The sequence below is a fragment of the Neoarius graeffei genome, chromosome 15 (assembly GCF_027579695.1).
Source record: "Neoarius graeffei isolate fNeoGra1 chromosome 15, fNeoGra1.pri, whole genome shotgun sequence".
NCBI classification, from domain to species: Eukaryota; Metazoa; Chordata; class Actinopteri; order Siluriformes; family Ariidae; genus Neoarius; species Neoarius graeffei.
The window spans coordinates 2335639-2344560 of NC_083583.1; positions in this window are offsets into that span (position 1 = coordinate 2335639).

The following is an 8922-nucleotide window of genomic DNA, read 5'->3' on the forward strand; positions in this document are numbered from 1 at the left end:
ATTTACCTTTACAGTCAAATGCAGAAATATTAGCACCCTTCAATTCAATTGTCACAAAACACCTTTACTATATATATATATATATATATACACTGGATATAACTTTTATATTTATCAATTTATCCCCAGTGATCAACCCTGAGGTGACGATGTTGAGGAAAAACTCCCTGATACTTCATGAGGAAGAAACCTTGAGAGGAACCAGACTCTAAAGGGAACCCATCCCCATCTGGGTGATAACAGACAGCGTGATTATAAATAACTCACTTCCATAACTGTGTCCTATAGAGTCACAAAGTACAACTGTGTAACCAGGAAATTCATTCTAGTTTAAGAGGAAGTGTGTTTTGTTGAAGTTATAAACTGTTCACTGATGGAGACTTGAGTGTAAAACTGTTTGTGGTGATCACATCCCTAAAGTTATCATGGTGAACTAAAGACATCTCCAAGACAAGGGAGCTTGATCTGTATAGCATGTTTAAATTAGAATAAGGAATATAAAAGATAATAAAATCAAATAAAAATGATAACATGCTGGAAAAGTAGTGCACAGATTATAGTGCAATCGATGTACAGTCATGTGAAAAAATAAGTACACCCGATGGAAACTGTAGACTTTTCTCAACAAATTTAAAGCAGCAAACATTTCACTCTCTCTGATACAGTGTTTACAGATAAAGGTGATATACTCCAACATACGACACATAAAATTAACATTTTGTAGTTGTTTTCATAATTTAAATTAAAAAAATTCAGTCAAAAAAAGTAAGTACACCCTTACTTATTTTTCACACTTTCAAGTCCATAAAATTAGACTCAGGTGTTCCAGATTAGGTGACATTGATTAGACCGTCCTGCAGGTGGAACCTGTCTTATTTAACCTGACATCAAGGGTCTGGTGTTCTGTTTGCTTTCCTTGCGGCATGGTGGTGTAGTGGTTAGCGCTGTCACCTCACAGCAAGAAGGTCCGGGTTCGAGCCCCGTAGCCGGCGAGGGCCTTTCTGTGTGGAGTTTGCATGTTCTCCCCGTGTCCACGTGGGTTTCCTCCGGGTGCTCCGGTTTCCCCCACAGTCCAAAGACATGCAGTTAGGTTGGCGTGGGGCGGCCTTGGGCTGAGGCGCCCTTGAGCGAGGTACCCAACCCCTGACTGCTCCCCGGGCGCTCTGGTGTGGCTGCCCACTGCTCTGAGTGTGTGTGCGTGTGTTCACTGCTTCAGATGGGTTAAATGCAGAGGGTGAATTTCACTGTGCTTGAAGTGTGCATGTGACAAATAAAGGTTTCTTCTTTCTTCTTCTTCTTTGTCATCATGCCAAGATCTAAAGAGCTCTCTAATAGAATAGAATAGAATGCCTTTATTGTCACTATACACATGTACAGTGAGATTAAAGCATCTCCAATAACAGTGCAAGCAGCGTGTAGAGAGAAAGAGAAAGGAGAAAAAAAAGGGGGGAGTGTGTAAGGGGGGTAAGGTGCACAGTGTAACAGGTTGTGTTACACATTATAGAGTGAGGTATTGCTCATTGCACATATAAAGTATTACACGAGAGAGTCACATTATAAAATAAAATATTACACATTATGAAGTATTGCAAGGTAAGGTAGGTGCACAGACTTGAGGTGTATGTGCTGTGTGTAAGGTGCACAGTCCTGAGGTGAATGTGTTGCATTTCACATTATGGAGTGAGGTATTGCACATTATAAAAGTATTGCACAGAGAGAGTCCCTTATAAAGTACTGCACATTATAAATTATTGCACAAGGAGAGTCACATAGTAAAATAAATAGACTATAAAGTCAGAGCATATCCGAGTTCAGGGCGGTTATGGCTTTTGGAAAGAAGCTGTTTTTGAATCGGTTTGTCTTTGTCCTGATGCACCTGTAGCACCTCCCTGAGGGCAACAGGTCAAACAGATCAAAGCCAGGGTGGGAGCTGTCCTTGATAATATTCTTAGCTCTGCTAAGGCAGCGGGAGGTGTAAATGTCCATCAGGGAGGGGAGAGGGCAGCCAATGATCTTCTGTGCTGCCTTAACTACCCTCTGGAGCCTCTCCCTGTCTACAGCAGTGCAGCTGCCGTACCATACTGTAATACAGTACGTCAGCAGGCTCTCGATGGATGAGCGGTAGAAGGTCAGCAGCAGGTTGGAGCTTAAGTTGTACTTCTTGAGGACTCTCAGGAAGTGTAGCCACTGCTGAGCCTTCTTAATGACTGCTGTAATGTTTGCTGACCAGGAGATGTCGGCGGAGATGAGGACGCCGAGAAACTGGAAGGTGTGGACCCTCTCCACATACTCGTTGTTGATGTAGAGGGGGGCTAGGTTGGTGCTGTGCTTCCTGAAGTCAACAATGAGCTCTTTGGTTTTCTTGGTGTTCAGAGTGAGGTTATTTTCTGAACACCAGGCTGCCAACTTCAGGACCTCCTCTCTGTACGCTGCCTCATCTCCCTTTGAGATGAGTCCGACCACTGTGGTGTCGTCAGCAAACTTGACGATAAGGTTGTTGTTGTTGTGGGTTGGACTACAGTCGTGGGTGTAGAGGCAGTACAGGAGGGGGCTCAGCACACAGCCCTGTGGAGAGCCGGTGCTCAACGTGCAGGTGGAGGAGAAGTGGGGGCCAAGTCTCACAGTCTGGGGCCGGTTGGTAAGAAAGTCGGTGCTTTCCTAAGGACCTCAGGAAAGAAGAAGAAGAAAAAAGGGGGGGGTTGTGGATGCCTGTGAATCTGGCAAGGGATTTAAAATGATCTCCAAATTATTAGAAATCAGATCGTTTGATGCTAAAAGAAGTCTTCAAGAATCCCAAAATTTCATCACTGGATCAGCAGGTAACTCTGGCACCTGTTGGTGTGAAAGTGCAAACATTTTACAATCAGAAAGAGACAGATTTGACCTGCGTGGGAGACGTGCCAGGAAAAAGCCTTTACTGTCCAAAAGGAACGTTAAAGCAAGACTCCAGTTTGCCAATGAACATCTAGGCAAAGACCAGGCCTTTTGGAATAACGTGCTCTGAACAGACAAATCAAACGTGTGGTGCAGACCAAAGATGGCTTTTAAGGAGAAGAACCTCATGGAAATGTTACGATTTGAGGTTGCTTTGCCGCCTCAGGGACTGGGAAGCTTACATTTATTGATTCAACTCTGAATTCTGAATCATATCAAAGAGTGCATGAAGATAATGTGAGGCCATCTGTTTAAAAGTTGAAGATGAACCTAAGGTGGATCTTTCAACAAGGTAATGATCCTGAGCACACAGGCAAATCCACCAAGGAGCAGCTCAGAAAGAAGAAGTGGAGGGTTCTGGAATGACCTCGTCAAAGACCAGATTTGAAACCCAGTGAAATGCTGTGGGGAGATTTGAAAAGGGCAGGACATGCAAGAAAACCCTCAAACATCTTGCAGCTGAAGTAATTTTGCATGGAAAGTTTTAAGCAAGTCGATCTCAGAGACCAGTGGACAATTATACAAAACACCTACGAGAAGTTATTTCTGTTAAAGGGGGAAATACTAGCTTCTGAAACCAAAAGTGTACTTACTTTCTCCATAGAAGAATATTAGATCGAGTAATATTGTTGCTGAATAAATGATTTGAAAGAGCGAATTTTCTTTGTTTTATTCATTATCTTTATCTGTAGGTGCTGTATCAGAGAGAGTTTTCTTTTTAAACCTTTATTTAACCAGGAAAGACTCATTGAGATTAAAAATCTCTTTTACAAGAGCGTCCTGGCCAAGACAGGCAGCAATACAGTTAACAATACAAACATCCATAGACACAATAAAAATTTGCAGAATAAATTACACAATTAAAATAATTTAAAAGTAATAAAAGTTCTTCAAAATAGTATTCCAAGAAATCAGACAAAACATCTACAGCTGGATGTTTCTGTATGAAAATCATTTAAAGTCACTTTAAATACGTATAACAGGACCAAATTCCTTAAGTTTCAGGTCAATGTGTGACTGGTTCCAAGCAGAGGGTGCAAAAAACTTAAATACCTTTTTTCCCAATTCAGTACAGACCTTTGGAACAGAAAGTAAAAACAGATCCTACGAGTGAAGAATTGAAATGTTTGCTTGTTTAAATTTGTTGAGAAAAGTCTATAGTTTCCATGGGGTGTACTTATTTTTTCACATGACTGAAAAGTGCAAGTTTAAGTGTAGGTCCATGAACAGAGAAATGTTTTAATCTAGATTTAAAGATATCTAAATTTGTGGCACGTTTAACATCGTCTGGGAGCTGATTCCCGTTTGGTTTGGTATAAAAGCTAAATGCTGTTTCGCCGTGTTCAGGGTTTTACCAGCCGACAGATCCTGGACACATGGCTCGAAGAGACCTGCTGGGTTTCTGTTCTTTTAGCACATCACAGATGTATTCAGGATCCAGACCATTTTGTGATTTATAGAAGCAACATTTTGAAATAAATTCTGTACCTAACTGGAAGCCAGTGGGAAGATTTTACAATCCAGGTGTTCTTATCCAGAGTGACATTATTGGGGGGGATGCTGGTGCCTTGCTCAAGGACACGTCAGCCATTTCTGCTGGTCCAGGGACTCAAACCAACAACCTTTTGGGCCCAAAGCTGCTTCTCTAACCTTTAGGCCATGGTTTCCTGTTTTAGCACTGCAGTCACATCCTCTGTTCTCTTAAAACCCTCACCCTTCTGATTAGACGTCTTTCAGCAGCATTTTGGAAGAGTTGCAGCTTTATAATCGCCTTTTTTTGTTGTTGTTGTTGTTGTTACTCCGGTTCCAGGAGTCGACCTGCTGCCAATCAAGGCATGGATTAGTTTATCAGGGTCTTGGAGGGACAACAAGCTTTGAATTCCAGTGAAGTTTACTTACTTTCTCTGGTTAATAATGCTGTGATCTGAATCCATTCCAACATCAAGATTTCAGACTTGGTCTGTGGTTTTTAGTCCCCTGGGGCCTCATGTACAAAGACCTGCGTGGATTTCCCACTAAATATGTGCGCACGTCAAAATCAGGAAATTTGCGTACGACCAAAAAAATCCGGATGTATCAATCAGTGCGTACGAAGGTTTCCACGCATTCTCCTGTTGTACATCCCGATCAACGTGGAATTCGGCGCACATGCACGAGCCCCGTTCCCCGCCCCGTCTCCTCCCTCAATTATTCCACACTGAATATGTTAATTAGTATAAATAGACCTGCAGTAAGGCCCGCGTTAGGTAAAAGACATGGCAACTTTTACTAACGCGTTAATGTTAATTAAATGTTAGAAATCTCACGTTAATCAAATTAACATTTAACATTTATTATTAACATTTAACATTAACATTTATTTGCGTTAATCCCTGCCTTTAGCACAGTGTAATAGAATTCACATACATCACTTAATTGTTCTGTCACCTCCAATTAAAGTGATGTTCAAAGTGTATGCTATGAGACATGCAACGGTCACTGATTGTATGCCACTGAATGTGAATGTAGCCTATACCAAGATAACGGTATGATTCGCATCGTCCGCAGTGCCTGCGCCACAATGAGTGTCTATTTGAGTTACATGGGTTTTGAAAACAAAAAAACACCTTTAGTGCTCTAATGTGTACATTTTTTCGGGGACACCCTGTATTTGAGGAAATGTCTTCCTCTCTTAGTAGGCCCAATATTCCTAGCCACATGTAACCAGAAATAAAACATGTGCACATATTTTCCACAATAGGATTTTAATGACAAATGTATTCTAGCAGGGTGCCAGGGAACAACAGGAGGCCCCCAGTCCATCCCACCCGAGCAGGAAGAGGACCCCCAGCCGAGCGGATCCAGCGTCACTGTCACCTGCCCCCCTTCTCCACGGCCTGCCCCTGTCGCCGGGTCCACAGGCCGGGTGCTGACGCGCGCGGTCCTTGAGTCGCAGGGGGAAATTTTAAAGGGGATAGAGGCGATTAACGACAACCTCGAGGGAATCTGCGAGGAATTGAAGGAACTGAATAACACATTAAAAGAATATCTTAAAAAATGAATGGTGTCCCGTCTGTCCTTACCTTTTCACATTGTGGCTATTAAGCGCTGCCGGGTTTGTATGCCATGTCGCTGTGGCACCTCGTTGTGAGGCCCAGGGTCTGGGTCCTCCGGCAGGTCTCGCTCCATTATTGGCACGCCGTGCCGCTGCGCCACATTGTGTAACACGCCACACACTGCGGTTGTGTCTGATTTGTACGCACTTGGAAATCGTTTCATATATTGATCTTGGTAATTATGTGATAAGGCTACCCCACGCAACATCAACTAATAATATTTCAGTCTGACACCTTGCGGCAAATGCGCGAGGAAGATCTATTAAGCTAGCTGCAATGCATGGTCCTGCATGTGCATTCTTTAATTTAATTAATTAACCAATAGTCAATGGGAATAATATCGAAATGATATTGCTGGGGTTTCTCATTTCCCATAATTACAATATGGAAGGGATGGTTGATGGATCTGTTGGCATTTACCCAACAGTCTCGCATTATGTGTCTCGACAATGTTGTATGACTGACATACATTTCAATTCACGCATCCTGATGTTCCGATGCATTTTTGGATGCCTCTTATCGCCATGTCATGACTCTTGACCGAGTAGGCCTAAATGTAGTTGCGTTGCTCTGCCTCTAAGTGTCGCCAAGTACCAAGATGCACCAGAAATGTGCGTACGCCAGCCATGAGGTTTGCGTAGAGTACCGCACTTTTCCACGCCAAGTCAATCTTTGTACATACGAATGTTTGCGCAGAAAGTGACGTACGTACCCCTCCTAGAACTGCCACCTTATTGTGGTGGAGGGGTTTGTGTGCTTGAATGATCCTAGGAGCTATGTTGTCGGGGGCATTATGCCCCTGTTAGGGTTTCCCAAGGCAGACAGGTCCTAGGTGACAGGCCAGACCAAGAGCAGTTCACCAAAAAACCCCTATGGAGAAAAAATCCAGGACCGTGACGTCGCCCGGTAGGACGCAGCCGGGGCCCCACCCTGGAGCCAGGCCCGGGGTTGGGGCTCGTATGCGAGCGCTTGGTGGCCGGGCCTTTGCCCATGGGGCCCGGCCGGGCTCAGCCCGAAGAGGTGACGTGGGCCCGACCTCCTGTGGGTTCACCACCCACAGAGGTAGCAGTAGGGGTTTGGTGCAGTGTGGATTGGGTGGCAGTCGAAGGCAGGGGCCTCGACGACCTGATCCCCGGACACAGCGGCTGGCTGTTGGGACATGGAATGTCACTTCACTGGGGGGGAAGGAGCCTGAGCTTGTGCGGGAGGTTGAGAGGTACCGGCTAGAGATAGTCGGGCTCACCTCCACGCACAGCTTGGGCTCTGGAACCCAGCTCCTCGAGAGGGGCTGGACTTTCCACTTCTCTGGAGTCGCCCGTGGTGAGCGGCGGCGGGCTGGTGTGGGCTTCCTTATAGCTCCCCAGCTCAGCCGCCATGTGTTGGAGTTTACCCCAGTGAACGAGAGGGTCGCCTCTCTGCGCCTTCGGATTGGGGAGAGGGCTCTTGCTGTTGTTTGTGCCTACGGGCCAAATAGCAGTATAGAGTATCCGGCCTTCTTGGAGTCCCTGGGAGAGGTACTGAGGGGTGCTCAGACTGGGGACTCCATTGTGCTACTGGGGGACTTCAATGCTCACGTGGACGATGACAGTGACACCTGGAGGGGCGTGGTTGGGAGGAACGGCCTCCCCGATCTGAACCCGAGTGGTGTTTTGTTATTGGACTTCTGTGCTAGTCACAGTTTGTCCATAACGAACACCATGTTCGAGCATAGGGGTGTCCATAAGTGCACGTGGCACCAGGACACCTTAGGTCGGAGGTCGATGATCGACTTTGTAGTCGTGTCATCTGATCTCCGACCCTATGTCTTGGACACTCGGGTGAAGAGAGGGGCTGAGTTGTCAACTGATCACCACCTGGTGGTGAGTTGGATCCGCTGGCGGAGGAGGAAGCTGGACAGACCTGGCAGGCCCAAACATATGGTGAGGGTCTGCTGGGAACGTCTGGCCGAGCACTCTGTTGGGGAGGTCTTTAACTCCCACCTCCGGGAGAGCTTTTCCCAGCTTCCGAGGGAGGCGGGGGACATTGAGTCTGAGTGGACCATGTTCTCTACCTCCATTGTGGACGCAGCTGTTCGGAGCTGTGGCCGCAAGGTCTCCGGTGCCTGTCGTGGCGGCAATCCCCGAACCCGGTGGTGGACACCGGAAGTAAGGGATGCCGTCAAGCTGAAGAAGGAGTCCTATCGGGCCATGTTGACCTTCGGGACTCCTGAGGCAGCCGACGGGTATCGGCAGGCCAGGCGTGCTGCAGCTCGGGCAGTTGCAGAGGCAAAAACTCGGAACTGGGAGGAGTTCGGGGAGGCCATGGAGAAGGACTATCGGTCGGCCTCGAAGAAATTCTGGCAAACCGTCCGGCACCTCAGGAGGGGGAAGCAGTACTCTGCCAACACTGTTTACAGTGCGGGTGGGGAGCTGTTGACCTCGACTGGGGACATTGTCGGGCGGTGGAAGGAATACTTTGAGGATCTCCTCAATCCCACCATCATGTCTTCCACTGAGGAGACTGAGGCTGATGACTCAGAGGTGGACTCGTCCATTACCCAAGCCGAAGTCACTGAGGTGGTTTGCAAGCTCCTCGGTGGCAAGGCACCGGGGGTGGATGAGATCCGCCCTGAGTATCTCAAGTCTCTGGATGTTGTGGGGCTGTCTTGGTTGACACGCCTCTGCAACATCGCGTGGCGGTCGGGGACAGTGCCTCTGGAGTGGCAGACTGGGGTGGTGGTCCCTCTTTTTAAGAAAGGGGACTGGAGAGTGTGCTCCAATTATAGGGGAATCACACTTCTCAGCCTCCCAGGGAAAGTTTACTCCAGGGTACTGGAGAGGAGAATTCGACCAATAGTCGAACCTCGGATCCAGGAGGAACAATGCGGTTTTCGTCCTGGTCGCGGAACACTGGA